Source organism: Dermacentor andersoni, chromosome 2 (assembly GCF_023375885.2).
Source record: "Dermacentor andersoni chromosome 2, qqDerAnde1_hic_scaffold, whole genome shotgun sequence".
Classification (NCBI taxonomy): Eukaryota; Metazoa; Arthropoda; class Arachnida; order Ixodida; family Ixodidae; genus Dermacentor; species Dermacentor andersoni.
The window spans coordinates 155,740,981-155,763,739 of record NC_092815.1 but is presented as its reverse complement, the minus strand read 5'-3'; the positions used below and the strand labels follow the sequence as shown (position 1 = coordinate 155,763,739).

At 43.1% G+C, this 22,759-nt stretch overlaps 1 long non-coding RNA gene across 1 annotated transcript; it reads left to right on the top strand.

The window, feature by feature from the left end:
* The first annotated feature begins 10,235 nt into the window (after positions 1-10,235).
* Positions 10,236-21,585, top strand: LOC126540092 (uncharacterized). The gene is made up of 5 exons (XR_008614546.2): positions 10,236-10,670; positions 11,433-11,523; positions 15,668-15,853; positions 17,672-17,833; positions 21,480-21,585. It is a non-coding gene; the product is annotated as an uncharacterized lncRNA (long non-coding RNA).
* Positions 21,586-22,759: the final 1,174 nt, after the last annotated feature.

Sequence of the window (22,759 nt, the reverse complement as noted above, 5' to 3'; positions counted from 1 at the left end):
TGTTTTTGTCCGCACACATCCTACCATGTAAACACAAGCACTAAAGGTCTTTGTGGAATATATCACAAGTGATGCTTCAGCAGAATATTTTGCACAAACTTTTGCATAAACGAAATAGTATTTGAAATAACCCTAGCCTAGTTACCTGGATCTCTAGTCTTCTTTGGGATAGGTCGCAATACGCCTGTTTTATTTTAGTCAAATCACATATGGTGGTCCTTATCTCCAGTGTTCCGCAGGGTTCTCTTTTGGTCCACTTCATTTCTTCGTGTATGTAAATGACCTGCCTGACAACGTCAACCAAATTTCCCCTTTGCAGCGGTGACTGCGTGATCTATTACACTATTACCAGTAGTGAAGGTCATGTCGTTCGGAATGGAGAATTTTGCAACTTTTGTACCTGGTGTAACAAGTGGCAGATGAATATTACTTTTCTCCAGGACTGTCTAAATGTCCTTCTCGACACGTACTACACAAGTGGGCCTTTGGTGTTGTTTCAATGGCTTTCTTCTGGAAAGAGTATCTCAATATACGTGCCCTGGCATGTTCTTCGCACACGATTTATCATGTGTAAACATTTTGAAACAACCTGTTATAAAACTCTAGCACGTCTAAGTTACCCAAAGCGTGTGTGGGCCAACTAGGAATACAATTGTGCCATGTGGAACCCAGATTTGAAATTCGACATAACAAATCCGAATAATCTTACACGTCTGCATGCCAGGACTGACAGACAAAAATGTAGCTTTCTCCCCCGATACATCAAAATGTGGAACCAGCTGCCCTTTCACATTCTAAATTGGTCATTTGACAACTTTGTTAATGCAAGCACTGCTTGCATGTGTTCTGATTCTGAGGACTATGCTTAGTATATATCGTGTGTGCGTGTGTGCGTGTGTGCGTGTGTGCGTGTGTGCGTGTGTGCGTGCGTGCGTGCGTGTGTGCGTGCGTGTGTGCGTGCGTGCGTGCGTGCGTGCGTGCGTGCGCGTCCGTGTTTGCGTGCGTGCGTGCGTGCGTGCGTGCGTGTGCGTGCGTGCGTGCGTGCGTGCGCGTGTGCGTGCGTGTGCGTGAGTGCGTGCGCGCGTGCGTGTGCGTGCGCGTGCGTGTGCGTGCGTGAGTGCGTGCGCGTGCGTGCGTGCGTGTGTGTGTGTGTGTGCGTGCGTGCGTGTGTGTGCGCGTGCGTGCGCGTGCGTGCGCGTGCGTGCGCGTGCGTGCGCGTGCGTGCGTGCGTGCGTGTGTGCGCGTGCGTGCGTGTGTGTGCGTGCGTGCGTGTGTGTCTGTGCGTGCGTGTGTGTGTGTGTAGTTGTGTGCGCGAGCGCGGACGTACATATACATACATATATATATATATATATATATATATATATATATATATATATATATATATCCATGAAACAGAAACAAGAAAGACGACAGGACAAGGCGTCTTCGTCTTTCTTGTCTGTTGTTTTGCGCTAAACAAAGTATTCATGGATTCGCACCATCTAGCCCACAAACGCATTGTGCTGAACTATATATATATGTATTAACGCAATGCATTTTAACTTATATTAATTGCGCTTGTGTTTTCTTTTGTGTTAGCTACCTTTGATTTTCTTGTACCCCACTCGTGCAATAACACTCTTAGGGTTGCAGTACGTATAACTAAATAACCCAGTAAGTATTTAAACCACTATTTCCGCTGTCTAGATATCAGCTGCACTTCTTGAACGCATTAGTAGCACTCTTGAGTGGTGCTAATGCCTAGGAACATAGAAAAAATGAGAAAAATGTTATCCGGAGCAGGCCTGCTTAAGCACCCCGCAATTGTTACACAGGCAACTAGAGATAGTCGCACTCGCTAAACTTGATTCGTATTGCTACTGCAATAAAGGAAAGCAACTTCCCAAGTTCCTAAGCTGAGAAGAAGCACTTTTCGTCTTGCAGGAGAAAAGATGCAAATAAAGAACCGTCATTTCCATTAAAAGCACAGCAGCTGCAGCCCAGAAAAGAAAAAAAAAACAATTGCGGAAGCAGGTGCTCGTCAACAACTTTATATGGATAAAACCGAAACAGCCGGTTGCACGACGTTTCTCAACCGGACAAAAGCAGGTAAAGCATTACTGAGAGGTTGAACGAACGTCCCCATGGCTGCAGACGCCTTCGCACCAAGGCCTCATGAATAATGTATAGACGAGCGCCGTGTGGAGAAGCGGGATATATACGTCAGGGATGAAATGAAAATGAAATGTATATATGGACACTGACATGAAAGGCACCGGTGTACAACAAACGGCGGAAGGCGCACAACACAACGACATGAAGCCAGCTACCAAAACCTCTCATCATCTCTGTCCACTTCGAATACTTAGGCGGTCGACGGCAGCCGACGTCCTTGATGCCATCGAGTGTGCATCGCCAATCTGCCGAAATATCAAAGGGCTGTGCTTCCGGCATATCACGACATTTCCGGCTGGACCCTCTCTTTCGGTCCGTGAAGATTTTTAGTGCGTAAGTGGGCCCTGGATGAGGAGTTGTCCGTAATCTATGATGAAAAAATGCCTGCGCATTAACGTGTCGAAGTAAGAGAAGTCAGTTCTCAAGAAGCCCGTGTAGTGTTATTTTATTCGTCAGCTAATTTCTTTATCTATATGAGAAGCTTCTGCATTCCCAGAAAAAAATATATACACTAACATGCACACTTGCATCAATGAACGAGGTCATTGGTTGTGCAAGTCGACATTTGTTATTCTTGAAAAAAAAAAAGACGGCGCTAGCGAATGCAACCCCAGGAACTGAAGTGTCCACTGCGTGGAAACGTTAGCGATCCAGTGCTCGCAGTTATCGATTAATTCACGCTCGCTTTACGACCTGCCAGCCTCCTAGCAAGGTCAGCTGGTAAAGCGGCCGTACCGGTAAGGCGTGGGCCCCGGTTTTGAATGCCAGACCAGGACTAACTTTTTTCAACTGCGAATATTGTTTGCCGAAAAACCCGTACGAATTTCCTATGCAACTTCGCGCTACAAATCTAGTGGATGTGAACTTTGCTCGTTCACGCGTTGAAGCAGTGTTACAACCTGAAAAAATCAGTTCTGCGGGAAGCAACTTGCCAAGTCCCTCAGTTCAGAAGAAGCACTTTTCGTCTGCTGCTGCCACCGTTCCAAAGTTGGTTCCAATGTCTTTCACGGTGGCAAAGCGTGACGGACTGACTAAGACGAAAAGGAAAGACCAGGACAAGCACTTGATCTCGTCGATCCTTTTACGTTTTCGTCTGCAGGCCGCGCTGGGCGCATCATAATGGAACTCCAACTAATGAGATCGTTACCATTGTCATCAATACTGGGTCTTGGCTACAGTTTTGGTAGTTCGGCCGCTAGCGGACATAGTGATAACTTTAGATTTGAGTGAATCGAGGCGCATATAGGTTGTGAAATGTGTGCGCAACGTGTTTATTTCGTAAAACGCGGTCATAATGAAAAATTGATGATTATATCGCGGTTACCGTGAAGCTGAGTCAGCTTTTAGGTACACAAGTTTTCATTAAAAGATAATTTACACAAACCTGTTGCGCAACACTGCACATAGTATGGATGCTCGCCATTATTTAGTTATGATGATATGGTTGGCGTACAAAAAGATGAATTCACAAGAAATATTTGAAGCATATCGCATAAAGAAACGCTCAAATGCGTGCATAATATTGCACCATTCTTGGTCGAATAACACAGAATATACCGTTGTTGATATTTCTAGCAGGTACTCGCACCGCAGTGTTGACATAGTACATCGAATTCAATGCACTTTACCGTTCATTTCTTACGATTCCGTCCGTTAGCCATTCAAGATGATCAATCACCAACTTACACAACAGGTGACCTTGTGTTCTTTCTTTTCCTATTTTTGCTTTTTTTCCGCATGCGCTTCCCATGTATATAATAACGCACAAACAAGAAGTTCAAGAGCTTTTAGTTCGGCGATTTTTGCGTCTGCTCAGTGGCGTCCGCGCTTCAAAATAGTCCGCAAAATAGTCAAGAGGGCTCTCGGGCTACCCATCAGGACCCATACCGAGGATCTCTTGAAGCTAGGGGCACATAACACCGCCGAGGAGATTGCCGAAGCCCAAGAACGCACGCAACTCAGTCGCCTGGCGACCACAGCGGCAGGTAAACGCATCCTCGAAGAGCTGGGTTACCACCCTGCGGAATTCTCGATGGTCAGTACCCCGATCCCTAGGTGCCTTCGAGACAAGTTCGTAGACAAGTTCCGTGTGCCCCGAAACGTCCATCCCGTCCACAACGAGGGCAGACGCAAGGCCAGAGCAGCAGCCATCCTCAAACAGATCAAGCGACACGACATTAGCGCAAGCTTCGTCGACGCTGCGGAGTACAGTGACGGGAAGACCTTGGCCGTCGTTGTGGTCGACTCGAGCGGAAACATTTCCAATAGCGCCTCGATTCGCACTTCAGACCCCGGAGTCGCCGAGCAAGTCGCCATCGCCCTCGCCCTGCTAGACGGTCGTGGGTCCGAAATCTATAGTGATTCCAAAACGGCATTTAGGGCTTTCCAAAAAGCCTGCATCGCCAAGGAAGCTGTTAGTCTTCTTAGCGGCTCGAGTCCACATGCTCTCAGAAACCATTCAATTCAGTGGCTTTCCGCTCACGTAGGATCGGTCGAGGGTGCTCCCCCGAACCTCAATGAGTCTACCCACGAGGCTGCGCGTGACCTCACCGACCGCGCTTCCTCTATAAGGAGCACTGACTCCCCTCCTCTCTACAGTCACAGGGACGCTCCCGCTACTCACAACGAGATTATTAAATATTTCTACACGTCCAGAAGGGTCTTTCCACCCCCTCACCCCAAGTTGAATAGGGCGCAAGCCGTTTCGCCTAGGCTCCTACAGACCAGCACATATCCGTGTCTGTCCGCTCTCCACGAGGCTAACTCCGACGTGTATCGCGACGACGCCTGCCCGTCCTGCGGCCAGACCTCCACTCTACCTCACATGCTCTGGGAGTGCGGGTCGACATACCCCAAGTTTATGAAAGAGGAGTGGGACTCGCTTTTGCGTAGCCCCGCTCTAGAAAAGCAAATCCTGGCCGTCCGGCGCGCCCGCGACCGAACCGGTGGGCTAGACCTGCCGGTCCCGACGTGGGACTAGGCGGGTGCGCGACGAGTTCGCGTCCTCGCCGGACCTACAATAAAGTTTATTCACTCACTCATTCACTCAAACTCATGGACACTTATTGAAATTATGAGCCTATCTATCTATCTATCTATCTATCTATCTATCTATCTATCTATCTATCTATCTATCTATCTATCTATCTATCTATCTATCTATCTATCTATCTATCTATCTATCTGTCTATCTGTCTGTCTGTCTGTCTGTCTGTCTGTCTGTCTGTCTGTCTGTCTGTCTGTCTGTCTGTCTGTCTGTCTGTCTGTCTGTCTGTCTGTCTGTCTGTCTGTCTGTCTGTCTGTCTGTCTGTCTGTCTGTCTGTCTGTCTGTCTGTCTGTCTGTCTGTCTGTCTGTCTGTCTGTCTGTCTGTCTGTCTGTCTGTCTGTCTGTCTGTCTGTCTGTCTGTCTGTCTGTCTGTCTGTCTGTCTGTCTGTCTGTCTGTCTGTCTGTCTGTCTGTCTGTCTGTCTGTCTGTCTGTCTGTCTGTCTGTCTGTCTGTCTGTCTGTCTGTCTGTCTGTCTGTCTGTCTGTCTGTCTGTCTGTCTGTCTGTCTGTCTGTCTGTCTGTCTGTCTGTCTGTCTGTCTGTCTGTCTGTCTGTCTGTCTGTCTGTCTGTCTGTCTGTCTGTCTGTCTGTCTGTCTGTCTGTCTGTCTGTCTGTCTGTCTGTCTGTCTGTCTGTCTGTCTGTCTGTCTGTCTGTCTGTCTGTCTGTCTGTCTGTCTGTCTGTCTGTCTGTCTGTCTGTCTGTCTGTCTGTCTGTCTGTCTGTCTGTCTGTCTGTCTGTCTGTCTGTCTGTCTGTCTGTCTGTCTGTCTGTCTGTCTGTCTGTCTGTCTGTCTGTCTGTCTGTCTGTCTGTCTGTCTGTCTGTCTGTCTGTCTGTCTGTCTGTCTGTCTGTCTGTCTGTCTGTCTGTCTGTCTGTCTGTCTGTCTGTGATAGATAGATAGATAGATAGATAGATAGATAGATAGATAGATAGATAGATAGATAGATAGATAGATAGATAGATAGATAGATAGATAGATAGATAGATAGATAGATAGATAGATAGATAGATAGATAGATAGATAGATAGATAGATAGATAGATAGATAGATAGATAGATAGATAGATAGATAGATAGATAGATAATCTGTCTGTCTGTGTTCATGTTTAACCATATTACCTGACCAACGCCAGATTAGGCCACCGGTACTCCATAAGTTCATCGGTAGAGCACCGGACTACAGTGCTGAAAGAACGCGGTTCAAAACCAAACGTTGGACCGACTTGGGGCACTAGGTAGATTAAGTTGGAGTAATGTGCCGCTATACAATGAACTACTGGCACGGGAACTTAGGTCCCTGGGTCAGGGCAATCAAGTGCTTGCGCACTTCTGTGAGCTGTTCGATGCCAATGGATATGTGCAGCTCTTCAACGAACATCTCACAAGCCAAATTCGCTAACAGATTACGTGCCTCTCTTGAATGGCAAAAAAATTATTTACAATTTCTCCTGTACATGGTGGGATCCAATCCGTGTCATAAAGACTTGAACGATCTTGCTCGGAATTACTTTGCGTGGTAAAATTAATGCCATTTTATGCCTGGCTGGATTATTACCGCAAGAAAAAAACTGAGCAGCATTTTTCATTGCTCCCATTGGTAATTAAGGTAGTTGATTATTGCATGGTTTCACCTGGGACGATCGGCGGCCAGTCTTTCTATCGTTCGGTCGCTGGTCGGCTTCTCGCCGAGTAGATTTCCATTGACAAAAAAGTTAATAAAGTACGTCCGGCGGCGGTATTCGAAGCTCGGTTCTTAGCGCAGCAGCCCGAGTCTCTAACCATTCGGCCTATGCGGCACTTCTTTTTCTGCATTTCATGTATATATGAATATTTCCATGCGAACATTATTTACAGTACAATTAGGTACACACGCGAAAAACAAACGCACATATGCTATGCAGTGCAATGAAATTTCAAAAAATCGGGCAAGCAACGAGAAGCGTGCAGATGCGAAATACGCTTATAAACGGGAGAGAAGCTTCCAACCACACTAGGAACTTGAGCAGCTAGGGATATTATAATTATTTTTCATTCAGTTAACGACTAATAATTCATCATTTTAGCCTTTAGTCGGTTAATCGCTTTCGTTGCAAGGGTTTTTATCGAATAATTGATTAATCGAACCTTTTCCCGGGCACTTTTCAAAAGGTTGAAAAACAGTCATCTACTTTTGTAAGACAGTGTTCTAATGTTTGAGAGGTGGAAGCAAGTTTTAAACACAAGTGGATATAAGTTTGATAAAGTACAATTTCTAACTTGTTAACGATTAGTTATAATTGGCACTAGGGGCGTTATAAGAGATAAACAAATCATGCTATAATGTGGCGCTTAGTGCAGAATCCGATAACATGCATTGTGCTAGTGAATCCCAGTGCAGTACAGGTAAACAAGCAATAAGAAATAATGACAGATTTAATCAGAGGTGGAATCCACTGAAATTTGCAAGCAATTGCAATATGCACAGTCGACAATGAATTTACTGTGTTAGGATTTTAAGCGACATACTCTTTTCTGCACGGCAAAAGAATGGCAATCGAACGCGACGTTTGGGTGAAACCGAACACCTTTTATGAATGGCCACCCAACCAGCGCGTGAAAATAGGCGCTCGGAAGGTATAGATTTGCTGCACTCGACACTAACTCCATCGCTATGTCAGATAAAAGCTCCAAACCGATACGCATGCTGAGCCACGTCTTTAGTGTAGTCGGCAGTGGCCCGACGATCAGTGGCCCGGCTGCCTTTCTATAGTATGCCTCGAATCGCGAGGGCGTTTCAAGCCTCCGGCCTCGGGCGGAGTGGCTGCGTGTGCGGGAAGAGCGGAGAAGCGCTCGGCTCGCAAGCACTGCGGGAAAAACAGTCGACAGTCTTTCTCACCCGTCGCAGCCGCGCCGTCGCTGCTCGTGGCCCGCACTCTATACTACGATTTCAAAGTTTTCGCGCCACTCCTGCCAAACTCTCCGAAACGAATAATCGAAAAGGTATAATCGATTAAGCCTATTAAATCAGACGTGAACACCAATGAAGATAAATGGTGCTGCGGGATGCATTTAATCGACTAATCAAATAATCATTCATCAAAAGAAGTATCTGTCAGTCATGCGGCTTCTTCGTAATCACATGGTGTATTACTGATTGTTCTTTTGGAAGGAAGGAAACGGTTACCGTAAGATGTTCACTTCTGTCGCGCCAATGCCAACAAGTGCTTTGAGATGATGGCCGCGTGTTCACGATTGTGATTTTCGTACTATGGTACCTACACTGTAAAAAATTTCCGTAATTATACGGAGGATTTCCGTCATTATACGGAGAACTGCAGTGTAAAAATACGGAAACTATGTCATATTTCAAAAATACGGCAAAATCTGCCGTTAATATACGGAAAGTGCTCTCCGTTTTCACCTTTACGGACATTTTCACTGTAATCATATGTACGGCTATACACTGTTTTGGACGAAACAGACGGAATTCCGTATTTTTGTTATGCGAACATCCGTATTATTGTGAGAAAACTTAAGCTGTCTGAATGAGCGCTCGTACTCGTAAAGTTTCAGCTAACAATATTTTATTGAACACGCAAACTGTACGCATTATGAAGATGCGTACAAAATGTGAGAGCTAGCCTTCTACCAAAAGCTGCAATAACAGATCGTATAAATATATATACGCATCTTCTATTGCGGTCGCAGTTTGCCGCGCATATGGGCCTCGCTGATCATATGCGCAAATATATGCGTGTTCTCGCAATGTTCTCAAATTAAGCGCTTTGTAGTTAATAACACAGCATATATGTTTAAGTGAACGAAGAGCCGTGGACATACGTGCATACGTAAACAAGCTTGCAGCATTCAGGTGCTGGTGCACTGGGAATGACATTGGTGCTCTGTATACGCCAAAAATTGTGTGCACTCTAAATCAGTACCGAAACGCAGGGAGTGGTATAATGACCGTAACGGCATTTACATTTTGCAGCAAATGGTCTCGAAGGGGGCTGGCGGCCTATAGATCCAAGTACAACGGTCGGATGAAATTTTCGAATGCGGCAAGCAATTAACCCAAGTGTCAAAGGGCATTGCTGAACTGCAATGTAGTTGGTTTAACTCATTCCCATAATATTTACAAAATATCTCGTCTCTGACAATAACTGCCCATTCATTGAGACAAATCAATTACGCATAATCTTCACTGTTCATGTTTTAATTCTTGCGATAAGATGTAATCGCAAACATTTGGCGCTTCATCTTGAACCAAGACCGGTATAAGCGCGCTCGTTCATGTACGGTAGAATAAAGAACGCGAACATGCACCGACATGTGTGTAAACTACTGGAAGGTGACTGAAGATGAAGGACCTATTACCGTGCTAGTACTGTGTGTACTGTCAAAAAGAAGAAAAAAATAATACGGAAAGAAAGAATGCCCAGTGCCGAGATGTAACGATTCAAGCTTTATTTCTTTTTGACCTAGAATACAACACCATTAGTTCCATGTGCTTTATATATGGGTAATGTTATGACACAACTCATTATTTACCCGTTCATTACATGCACCAACCAGCCCAAATTATCACTATACTACTTCATTGCAGCACAGGGGTTAGCTATCCCCAGTAGCGAACGCTTTGGTTGACCTCCCTGCCTTTCTGCTTCTTGCATTCTCTCTCCCTTTGTATAAAACGCACTAACTTGTGGGAGAGAAAGTGTTCTCCTCTTTTAGAATTCAATTGTCAAGCAATTATATTGCAGTTCCAGTAACTGTATCGACCGGGTCCCGGTCGAAGAAACCAACAGCAGGCGTTTCAAGACAACAGTGAACTGTTATGTTTATTGCGCTGGGCATTTTATACCAGAGCGAGGGAAAGGGGGTAGTGGAAATAGAGGGCAAGGAAAGGCACGTGTCGTTCCAGCGTGCCAAGATAGCTTGTGCTCGTTGAACTGATACGATACAGTAACTAGAGCACAAATGCGAAAACGAAACCGATTCTCCGCGCTCACAGAGTGCGGCACCAGGGGGCAGCGCGCGCTGCGCGTCCGTTAGGAGTGGCGAACGGAGCTGCACATGTGTAGTTAGCCGGAATTTTTCGTGTCGTGTTGTAAAAGTTGTTAATTTGCCGTAAATATCTCTTGATTTGTACTCAAGAGTGAAGCAAGACTCCGAGGAAGAGAGATTGACGCATCGGGAGCGAAGGACAGAAACGATGGATGGTTACGCTGCTTGGGTCTCGGCACGTTCGAATTGGCAAAGTTCCGAATTTGTCGCTGTGTTTTGTACGCTTGTGCGCTCGTCATTCGCCGTCATCGCGCGGAGATATTTGCGCTGTATGTCTTTCACTTCGTGTACAAAACTCTGCACGCTGCGGCATCGAAGAAGTTGTCCTGTGTTTGGGTGCACGTATGCGCTTGGACACGGATATATCCTGCTTGCTCTCAACGGGTGTTCAACAGTCTACGCGCACTCGTAACTTGCTCATGAGGTAAGTCCATTTTAATCTTATTTGGTTTGCATAACGTAGGTGTTAAAGTGATGTGTGGTAAGCCGGGGTCGCGAACAGAAATATTGTTCCAAAAGACCACTATGCAACGTCTTAGGGCAAAACTGACGCATGAATGGGGAAAGGGATCACCCTATCTTTTCAGATCGATTCCAGTCGTAGCGCGATCGGCTCGATCGCAATTTCCGTGAGGTACTTCTAACCTTTTGCTCACTCGCGTTAAAAGCGTCGAATAAAACCATATAAAACTGCGTTCAGTTGCGCACTTGTATTGACGCTTGTATTGGCTTGAGAGCATACTGTATCCGATACAAGAACTTCTGTTAAAATACGGAAATAAACGTTCGAGGCAATAGCAGTCGCTCACTACCTGTGATCGTTACTTTCTTGCTTGGGTGCACGTTTTAATTGTGACCAGAAAAAAAAAAGTTCTTTGCTCTGGCTGCTCTGCTGTGTTTCCTCGGTGCAACTTTTTGCAGTGCAGCAAGACGTGTTGCTTCGAATGATGTCTGGGCAGTCAAGGCATTCGTGTCAGTAAGCAAGCAGTAAACGGGGTATCAGTGCGAAAAAAATTGGACATACAAGAGAAGCGAATGGTATCATCATTGACTCTTTTATTTTACGAATAATGCAGTTGTATTACTAAAGCGGAGAGTGGATATGCATGAAAGTCAGATTGTATTGATACACAGCAAAAACAAGGTAACTTATCGTTACTAATCAATCCTTTTCTTTTACTGAAAGGCAAGTTGCTGTTGTGCTGGAGCTGAGAAGAGGTCTGCTGCCTGCAATGGGTCCATCTCTCTCAAGTTATCGCAGTATTGTAGCTCTCAAAGTGAGTGGATTTTTTTTTCTCTTAGCTATTTGCCACCTGAATCATGACTGCCACCTGCCACCTGAATCAAGCTGTGTAGGTGATCACTGTTAGTGACATTGGAGTGCTGGTGGACAAGCACTCTTTTATGATTGCAACGCATATGACAGAGTGTAGCTGTGGCAGTATGCGAAGGTGTTCATCTATAAGCCAAATTAGGTTCTTTGAGGTAATATGTTAATATATTGATGACATTGGATTGTGGTCTAGCAGGCAAAAATGCTAAACAAGGAGAAGTAATTTTAATTTGCACTTGGTAAGATGTGCAAGCAATTCAGGCTGTTACACATGAAATGGGACATTTGTAGATGTCTTCTACAATGCTGCAGTCCTGAATAGCTTCAGAGTTTAGTGATACCACTATAATTTCTCTGTAAAGCATGCAGCAGAGTTTAGCATTGGGGGAGGCTGGCATCAACAGGCGTCTCCTTACTTAGTTAGTTAAACGGGGTTTAATGGCGCAAAAGCGGCTAAGGCTATGCTGCGCCAAAAATGAGGTGTTTTAAAATCCAGTTAATGAAGGAAAAGGCTTTGTTAATAATCTATATTTTATGTAAAAATCCAGTGTCGTCTACAAATTTACGAACGTCACATAATGGGACTAGCGGATCATCACCTAAAATTAGAGCAGGGTGTAAAGGTATGTGTAGTTGACATAATTTGTGCAAAAGTGTTCGTCTGTGTGTTTCAGTCTGCGTACATGTGAGTAATATGTGCATAACTGTTTGTGGCTGTTGACATTTCTCGCATGTTGGTGTGTCTTCTTTCGTAAGTAAGTAATTGTGTGTGAGGTGTGTGTGCCCAATGCATAGTCGGCATAAAACTACATTGATGAACCGCTCCTGATGGTAGCATGACTTCCACTCGCCATCTATGGGTTTCGTGAGATGTAGTTTGTTGTCAGCTCAATGGTCCCATTCGCGTTGCCATTTCGCCGTTAAGGCTTTTCTAATCGCGTGGATGCTATCTTTGTATGGAAGTGTTGTGTTTGTTATCTCTTTGTTCGCTGCCATCGATGCATATCTATCGGCTGCTTCGTTACCCAGTATCCCAACATGACTTGGTACCCAGCAGAAGTGGATTGATCTCCCATATTTGTTAAGCGCGACCATGTTTAGTATGTCCCCTAACAGGGGTTCACACTCATATTTTAGGTTTAGAGCCTTCAGTGTACTTAAGGAATCAGTGTAAATGACTGTGTTTTTGTGCTTGCCAGTTATAATCTTTTTAACTACAACCCATACAGTGTAAACTTCAGCAGTGAAAACAGAGGCATGTTTTGGTAGACGAATACTTCTTTCCCAATTTTCTGTTACGGCCCCTACACCCACGTGTTCTTTTGTTTTGGACCCATCAGTGTAGAATTGCATGTGATTTTGATATTGGTCCTGAAGAGCACGGAATTCTTGTATAATGTGGTCGTGAGGAGTGTCTCTTTTCCTTAAATGTGTTAATGTCCAGTCGCACAACTGCGTGAAATCCTACCACGGGGCCAACCATTCTGGTTTCTTGGCAACCTGGAGGACTTCGTGGGGAATTTCATAATCCCGACACTATTGCTCATGCCGCAGTACAAGTGGCCTAATCATGTTTGGTTTATTTGTGTAGTGCAAGCATGAGTTGCACTATGTGGCGATGTTGTAGCATATGTGTTGCGGTGATGACTGAATTCTGAGTACGTAAGGAAATGTGAGGAATGCTCTGCGCTGCTGTAATGAGGGTTCGTTACATTCAACATATAAACTTTGAATAGGTGACGTCTACTTACTGTGAAGTTCAAATGAGGTGTTACTGTTAGGGTGACTATATATAATTTATGGTTTAATTCTAATCTTTTATGAGGCAGACATAGTTTACCCACTTCGTTAAACAATAGAGATGTAATATCTATGTATACAAGTATTACCCATTCATTTATGCCATTTGGACAATGGCAGAAATGCATGGGTAATACTTGTGTACATAGACATTACATCACTATTGTTTAACCAGGTGGTGCCCCTGCATGCTAAATTTTACAGGGCTATTATTAAGTAATGTCAACTTTTGTTGTAACATTAAGGCACCTTTTATATTATTACAGATTACCACCATTGTGTACCATCATAGTGTGATATTTACACTAAATGTATTTGACTTTGCTATAAAACCCTGCACAGTGGTGCATCATGAAATGTTTTTCTATAGTTTCTGGCCTCAGAATGCACTTCACGTTATATTCTTGTTTGCAACAAAACTATAATGCCGGTTTCTCTCCTTATATTTTGTGGCACTTCAAGCTGCGGCAAACTAAACCACTGGGCAGCAATACTGGAATCGCTACTGCGTGTGGAGCTGTCTTCAAACACACACAAGGAATACATAATTGCTTTTTTAGCGCAAAACAATGGACACAAGAAACACGACAGAACAAGGCGCTACTCTCAACTGACATCACTTTATTGCGTCCCTCCTTTGTAGACAGCAGAATCTAGAAGAACATGCGCTGTGAACACCATGTGCAGGAACCACCAACATCTGATCACAAGAGCACACTCATACGACAGAATCCAAAAAAAAACCATATTGAGCACTGTACAAGGTTAAAGAAAGCGCACTAATGCACTGCGACCCCAATGACTGTATGAAGAAAGCTTCCGATAACTCTCTGGCGGTGGTATCACGGCTCTTTTTCAAAATCGTAGTATCACGAAACATTGCGAACATAAGCGATCCATACCAACAGGCACAGGTTCCCATGTGGCTCAACATTGTAAAATATGGAAGTGCAAAGCCATGTTTTGTGATACTATGATTCTGAAAAAGTGCTGTGATACCACCGCCCGAGAGTTATCGGAAGCTTTCTTCATACAGTCATTGGGGTCACAGTGCATTAGTGTGCCTTCTTTAACCTTGTGCAGTGCTCAATATGGTTTTTTGGATCCCGTCGCATGAGTGCGCTCTTGTGATCGGTTGTTGGTGGTCCCTGCACATGGTGCTCACTGCACATGTTCTTCTAGATTCTACTATATATAAAGGAGTGACGCAATAAAGTGATGTCAGTTGAGAGTAGCGCCTTTTGCTCGTCGTCTTTCTTGTGTCCATTGTTTTGCGCTAAACAAAGTATTTATGGATTCGCACATACTAGCCCGCCAATGCATTGTGTTGAACGCAAAGAAATGCTGCTTTGCCTTCTTTGACTGTGTTGCGGGCACTTCTGAAGTACTGTCTGTCCAATAACCTTGGTGGCATGGAAGTGCCGTCCACTTCTATGCGTTGCTTTCTGTTTCATTGTGGCATCACATCACATTATATTCATAATGTGTATGTACTTTTTCTAAGAGACCCATATTCCTATCCTTGTGTTATATTTGCTGTCGCATTATTCATGTGCAAATGACCAGTGCTCCAAGTTCCATTTTATCGCAAAGTAAACTACTGGTACCTAAACAGTTCTGTATATCAGAAAACCAAAGCCGAACTGCTGAACACTATCAAGCAGCAGCCTTAGTACAGTGTCAAGTAGTCAGATTTTATTGGTTATGCAGAGGCGCACAGCGTACCTCTTTATTACTTGCTGAACAATTAAGCTGTGTGAAAACTGAGTATTTATGTAGCTTCAACCACATGCTATTGGCCATTGTTTCTGCCCTCAGCAAGTGTGGAAGATTATCATGGCATTTCTTTTTCTAACTCTTTTTCCTTATTACAGTGGGATTACTGCATGTGTAAGTAGGAAACGGATCACATAGGCAATCAAAAGCCAACAATGTGTAAACTTGGAACATTGATTGTACAGTTTGATGACCCAGAATAAGTAGAAATACACCATAAATGATTGACGATTAACTTTTACTTGACACAGGGCTAGAGCATACAGTAAGCATACTGTATGCTCATACGGTGTCACATCAATTTAAATTTTAGTGTAGCTTTACAGTGTACGCTTCTATTGTTGCATTCTGTCAGAGGGATGGTAATGTTTCGCGTGTCTAGCAACTAGACTGTCTATATACCGTAGTAAAAATGTGCGAACTGTATTTTTTAATGATTTGATAGAATGTGTAGAACAATAAAGCCATACAATCAACGCACAGTGATGTGACTTTCTCTGCACATGTTGCAGGTTCAAAAAAGTATGGTGGAAGCTGTTGCCAAGGTTCCGACCAGAAAAGACAGCCAGTATAAAAGGGTCCACACCACTGATCTCTACTACAGGGGATGGACAGCACATCGAGCACCCTCGACTGAAGCCAACCTTGTCCCGGAAGTTGGTGCTTCACAACTTTGCGGCAGCACTTCGTTTACACGGGTGTGTGGCATTTCTTCCCCTAACATGCCTGCCTGATGTGCCATAACCTACCCAAGCAGTGTTTCGAGGTGTCCAGAATTTTTCCATTGCAGTGTCTGCAGTGTAGCTAACATAAGTGGCGTGCAATGGGGACACTGGTAAATGAGAAAAAACTTGATGTAAGAGAACACTATCGTATACGGGTTCAGATTGTCATAAAAGCGCTTACCAGACATGTAGAGATCTCCTAAAATGCAAAAAAATCACAAAGAAAAGTTTTTCGGCAGCAATATTATCTGATCGCACGCACTAGTTAGTCCACCATATGCCCTGCTTCCAGGACAAGCACCTGCATGACACCGCATTTCCACTGGCTTCACCTGCATCCGGTGCGGTATGCTGCATCCAGCAAAACATTAGAAATCACTGGTGCACAGTGTTTTCTGTCCCCTTTCTCGACACCTACTGAACACATGGTAAACTGTTTCCAAAGCAAAAAAACAGAGGGAAAGGGCTCTGAACACATTGCATTTTAAAGTGGCTGGTACTGGGTAACGCAAGTACTGTGGCATAGTAGATTTGCACCAGGCAACCTGGGCGCCCAAAAAGGCTGCTGTTTACTTGCAAATGGCCAACGTATTGTGAGCATGTTGAAGTTCTTTTTTTATTCTCATCGCTTATTTAGCTAGTGGAGACAGCTTTCACAACTGGAGAAGAAGCCTTGGAAGCATGAAACACTTCACAAAACCAGCTTCAATATAACGTGTCTGCATCACAATTTCATGGCTGCATGAGTGAACCCTCTGGTTAACATGTAAGAGTGTTCATGATGTTTGCCATGCATTATCCACTTTATTTACAGGTCAACCCTATCTGGAGATTTAAGCTGATGTTGCGTTTAGAGAAATTATGGCCGAGAGCCAGCTTTTGAGAATAGAGATTGAGCTCGACAGATTAAACGCCAGAACAAGTCGTTGAGGATTTCAGATCAAGAATCTTCAAAGGCCAGTTCATTTAGTGGTGTTAATATTCTGCTCAAAGTTGTTGATTGTTACGTTCATATGGTGCCCAAACATTGCAGTAACAACTTCACTTGGAGTACATAGCAAGGGTGTATTCGACGTAAGCTGCTGGCTTTTTTCTGTGTTTTCAAAAACTGGTTTCTTGTTCAGTTTAAATTTTCAAATTTTGCATTGTTTATTAGGTGTTGTGTCCTGTTTCCTTTTCCTGCAGCTTCTTAGTTAAACATCTGAATAGTGAACACAACTTGACCTTTTGCTTGATTTTCTAGATTACACACCCTCGATGCAAAAAAATTTCACTTCAAAACTGCTTGTACTGTACTGAAAGAATAACTTGAAGCAGCCATAGCCACCAATAACACGCAAGAGATGATTATGAAAATTGTAATATTGTTTTTTGATCTACAGGGTGTCTTAACTATCGTGCACCAAGATTTAGAAATATGTAAATGCGATGTAACTAGACAAAATGAAGGTAATGTTGTTTGCCGTCGCTTGGAGATACTCTGATTATATTTTGCATTCTGCCTAATTACATAATTCTTAATTAGTTAATAAATATCTCAAATAATTAAATGAAATGTGTCAATGAAAAGTTGTAGAGCAATATGAAAGCCTCCTTATACACTTTTTTGTTACTGTTACTCATTGTGTGCTACATAAAAGTGTTTTTCCAAGGAATAAGCCTGCAAATACACATAAAGTGTCTTGAGTGGCCAGTCATGTGTCAGTTTTGTGGTGCAAAGCCACGAATACACCTTAAATGGGTTCTTTTAAGAAAAAGACTTGGCTCAGAAAATTATCCTTCTTTATGCAGCCTGTGGAGACAAGGTTTCTTAGACATGGCCATGGCCCTCAAGGAAGATGCCGAGGCCACAGGCAGTTCCTCCAGTGACCGTGAAAAGGTCCCCTGGGGCACAAGTCTAATTTGGCACCCCTACCTTTCTCCTGCAGCTTTTCTGTCTACTTAGCTAACCAGGTGGGTCAGTGATGGCAAAGGTAAAAAAGAATCAACAGCTTCAAACGTAGAACTTGCTCAAGCTCAACGCATTTTTGATGTGAAGTTTTTCCCTTATCATTTATCAAAAAACGGGTAATAAGTATATGATATGGTCTTCATACGGACACCTCTTTCCCACAGAGAATTAGCAGTAAAAAAAGCAGCTTATGAAGGCTTGAATATTAGCTAGGATGATGTGGCATAGATAGGATAATGATTATGAATGTTTCTGGTAAAGGTAGTGGTAGTAGAGTGAATAATCAGTTTATATATAGATTAAAAGACATTTCGTTCCAATGCCAGAATTTTAAATCATCCCAAATAATTCTTGCGTTTGATAGTCTATGCGCATTGAGTGACAGTGCTTCTTGATGCTTGCTTCTTGCTGACATCATTCTTATGCTGCATAATTCACCTGTTTAAATTCCCTATTTCTCCCGTTCAAGCAACTTTACATTCATCATAACATACCTTGTAGATGAGTTCCAGAAACTTGCTGATGAGATTAGGGGGCGGCGTGCACCCCAGGCTTAGATATGCATTCAAGAGCCTCATATCTTGCAAATGTTATAAATACTCCTGCTAAGCAAGTTCTTGGTGTCATACAAGGTTATTTGCGAATATGAATTTGCCTAAATTTAGAAAACAGTCAATCTAAAGCATGTCAAGCAATATCGCTGACAGTACACACACATTCCAACGGAACTAAATACAAATAAATATAGCACCAAATGCAGCATCATTGGCATGATGCCATTCTTTCAGTGGAATAAAATCTGTCCTGCGTTGTAAATCTGGAATCCTTTATAATCCAGACTACTAAATGCCTCATGAGGGTTGTGACGTAAAATATGCATGTATTTATTCCTCGTTTTTTTACTTTAAGACCCGATAATGCTTAAACAGCAATGAAAGAACTGAGATCACGGTACTTAATACTTTATATTGCTCCAGAAATCCGTTTTTCTGCCGATCGCAGCATTTGACACTAACAATTTTTGACAGAAAATGTGAGACAGAAGGCACATAACACTTAAGGTGGTGCTATTCACTTTGATTGTTTGGGAACAAAACTCATAATGTACATGTTATGGCCCTACGTGTCATTGCCTTTGAACAACAAAAAGGTAGGGGGTTTGCGTTTTGCAAAACTGCATGGAGGTTTTTACTGTGTGCAATTAAAATTAGAAACCTTCACAGCTGATACTAAATGCATTCTCCACAGCTTTAGGTTATACAGGTGCACTACTTTACATAGAACACACTCTTACCTCATCACTGCCCACACTCTTAGGCAAAGTTACACCCTTTGGAGTGCCCCTTCTGCCACACAATGATAATCGTCATCTGCCTTGTTGCGTTTCCTTTCTTTAACGCTGCGAGCCCTGTACTTTCCAGTAACGAACGGCATGCACATTATCAGCATGATAGCATTCCCGAAAGGAAAGTAGCGGGCGTGGCGTTTTAAAGAAAGGAAACACATCAAGGCAGATAATGATTATTGTTGTGTGGCAGAAGGGGCACTCCAAAGGGTGTAACTGCCTAAGAGTGCAGGTGGTGATTCAGATTCTTCAAAGGTGTTTCATTGTATGGGATGGCACATCGCTCTTCACTTATTTGCAGAATATTGCATTCCGATTGTGTCATATGAGATGAATCCATTAGAGAGCTTTAACTTGCCCTAAATTTATTACAGCTCTGTACTGGCAAACTGGCAGCAGCTTGCAGTGCTTGTGGAAAAACAATTGTGACTGCCATATTATATGTAACTGCTAGTGCACAGGCATCGGCAGCAGCAATGGTTAGGGTACACTTGTTTCTTCTGTTCTGGGGTATGCATCCTCCACGAGAAAGTAGTTTTTTTCGTCTTCCTCTTCTACCACATTGGAATGTGAAATGGGGTGTAATTTGTAGGGTATACTCTTGCATAAACTTCATGAGCATTTATTCTTGTCTGTGCCACAGATCATTGTTGCTACCACTATAAAAGCAGTTTACAGCACCCGTAGGGAACAATCTGTGAATCTTTAACGAACAGTAAGGATAATGAATAATCGAATAATTTTTAGTAATTTTCAACAAATTTAACACTCTTTGCTTTCCACTGTGGTGTTTTTCAAACTGTAATGTTGGCACAAGGTTTGTCTGCAGGATGTCATTTTGTGTGAATGAGTGCACTTGTGCGCATAACACCTCATCGTCAACAATCTGTTGCACAGAATGTCATTAGCTTTCGTATGCATTGGTCACTATCGGCTGCTCCTTTGTTAGTTGGAATGTAGCATTTATGTAATGCACATTTGATGTTCTAACAAAAAGCATTGTGCCCTCTTATCTTCTAATTCTCCTACTTGATGCCTAGTGCTATAATAGCATGGTTGACACCATGAGAGTCAGTGTGGTGTATAATTGTGTCTGGTGAGGGGGGGGGGGGTGTACATTAACTTCAGCAACTTTTCCAGACGACTTGAATCAATATTGTGGAATGCTGGTTTTTTTTTTCAATCACTGTTACCAAGTTTCACTTTGGTTGTGGCAACAAGTTTAATGTAGTTCGCTAGCACTCCTGCCAACACATATAATGTGCAGGCATCTGTGTTGAAAAAAAAGACCAGCTAATGGTTTGCGAGGAGCTAAGGTCCATTTAGACCATTAAATTTTGAGCTTGCACCGGTGGAAATAACTGGTGAATGAAAGCACACCCAGGAGAACTGACCATAATATTTTCTTTCAATATAATAATGCTGAAGCTTTGAACTGCATATGAACTGACTTGTTTAAAAAATGACCCATTTCCTTGTTCAAGTAAGACAAAGGTTCCACAGGAAGACAGAAACTTGAAGCCGTCAACAGCAGCATGAATATAAACAGCGCTCGACGTTTTGCAATCTTGCACCTGGTTATCATATTGTCCATCCCATTTTTTTCCACAGGCTGTTCTTTACTGTTTTATGGTCATACCCAGTTTAATTTTAATGTCCCTATTTTTTAATATTTCGTTAATATATCTTTTCTTCATCGCCTTTTAGCAAAATATATATTCGTAATGTGCCTTCATTTACCATTTGCAGTGATCTTAACCAGATGCATCTTGATACAAAATTTATTTTCCTTAATTCTTCGTTTTCCTTTTCCAAAAGTGCAAACTGTTTATCTTGATACCTATTTTGTCTTCTCGGAAGATTAGGTCTACTGGATTAATGACTGCTTACATGTGTACATCATTTTATGTTTTGGTCACCCCTACTCTTTGCAAGAACTGACAGTAGTGCTCATACCCGCTCCATCACAATCACCACTGCTAAGCACACCCTTCCTTCCTTTATTTTAACACTTTGGCTTCTCCTGACCTATTATATGCACCAGTTTCTTCCCCAATGAGGCTAGGGGCCAGTGAGCTATGCACAATCCAAAACAACACAGCCAAGGAAAACATTTGCTACCCTAATGACAAGCACCTATGTCGAAATGTTGGCTATAGCAACATCCCTTGTTCCAACAATGTTGGTCTACTTACATGTTTTTCTAACACAGAAGTTACTGCTTTGTCGTGTTCTGTGATTATACTTTTTTGCCGCTTTCTTTAGGATGGATATTCACGAATACTATTTGTTTCTCCTAACAGCAGCAAGTTTATCCTTGCAAGCATTTTGGGTCAAGAACAACTTTCACCAGGAAGAAGTGCAAGACGAGTGATTGAAGAAAATAAAGTTGCTTCTGTGATCTAAGAACTTGAGGACTGAAATGTTGCACCTTTGTGTATATATGCTATGCAGTGCATTCATATCACAAAGTGCAAAGTGTTTTATCTCTGCGGCCATGTCAGTGTGTTGGCAAGACAATTTTCTCAATGGTGACCTGCTGCTTTGTCTATGAGCTGCCTTCATGACATTTGCATTTAAGGCGATGTACTGTCGTGGACAAAAGTACCCTGGAAGTGCGAGCGTTGACCAAATTGCATTTCTGTTCAAGACCGCTGAAAACAGTGGGTCATGTATGCACATTCCAAACGCAGATGGTAGCACGGCTGATCCCAGCAAATAGTGCGCCATAGATTCGGTCGACTCTCGCACGTCCTGGGCAATTTTGTTCCCAATGGCACATTCTTCGAACAATGGATATGCTCTGCAAGATGGAATACGGGAAGCACCTGTACTTTAACGTATATAGTACAGATTTAGCATACGGAGTCTTTCGTTTTCTGAATACGGCAAGCACCTGTATTTTAACGGTTATAGTACAAATTCAGCATACAGTGTGTTCCGTTTTCTGAATACGAGACGCACCGTACTTTTACGGTTATAGTACAGATTCAGAATACAGAGTCTTCCGTTTTCTAGATACAGAAGCACTCGTATCTTGTATTACGGTCTCTCTTTTACAGTTCTCCGTTCTACGGAAATGACCGTTCTTAATTTACGGAAGAGTGTTCGGTCACAAATTACCAGCAAATTTTCTGTAAAGTAAGGAAAATTTTTTTTACAGTGTACCTACAAGAAGCGGGAGCTACATATCGTACGCAAACCGACTAGCTCTTCCAGATGACTGCCACGTGTTAATGCATATGATTTCCATACAGTGGACCTATTCCCACCAGAGGATCACCCAAGAAGCTTGTCCGCGTGTTGATTATGACCACGAATTGCAATCAATGAACATATTCAGAACGGGAGGTTGACCCAGAAGTCGGGATAAAATGACACAAGCACGCAACTGGTTATTGGCCAAGAAATGGGAGGTGCATACTGTGCAAGGACGTTTAGAAAGAAAAATAAAACTTGTAGGACGCTTGAGTTTCACCTTTAAGAGTGGAACGCGATAGCGTTCATCAGTGCACGTCTATAACGCCCTTCATTAGGTTAAAGACAACCACCAACTAGCTAGGTAACCTTAGTATCCACACCC